The sequence below is a fragment of the Anarrhichthys ocellatus genome, unplaced genomic scaffold (genome assembly GCF_004355925.1).
Source record: "Anarrhichthys ocellatus isolate YVR2014 unplaced genomic scaffold, GSC_Weel_1.0 scaffold55, whole genome shotgun sequence".
Taxonomy (NCBI): Eukaryota; Metazoa; Chordata; class Actinopteri; order Perciformes; family Anarhichadidae; genus Anarrhichthys; species Anarrhichthys ocellatus.
Window position 1 is genome coordinate 1,810,301 of NW_022280085.1, and position 437 is coordinate 1,810,737.

The window sequence follows — 437 nt, forward strand, 5'->3', positions numbered from 1 at the left end:
ACACACACACACACACACACACACACACACACACACACACACACACAGTAGAGAGCAGAGCAATATCAGTGAGCGGTGAGTCATCACATCATCCAGAGAGAGAGGGGGTGGGTGGGTCTGTGTCTAGTCGCTGCCAGCTTTTCCTACTTCACTACTTTCTATCTTTTATTTGAGAGGCCACTTTTTCTTTTACAATAAAGTGCCTTCAAAAATGACCATAGAATGTTTCTACTTTCTGCTACCTTTGACACAGACTCGTTTCAGAATGAGAACCCTGTACTAGGCTCATGAATATGCTCGTGATGGCTACATTCATTGTGCTAAACGGCGGAGGGTGAAGGTGCATGTCCCAGGTAAAAGAAACATCGTGTAGAATACATGGAGATAAAGACGCAGCATCGTTCTTGGGTTGCAGCGTCTAACGAGTTGTTAGATGA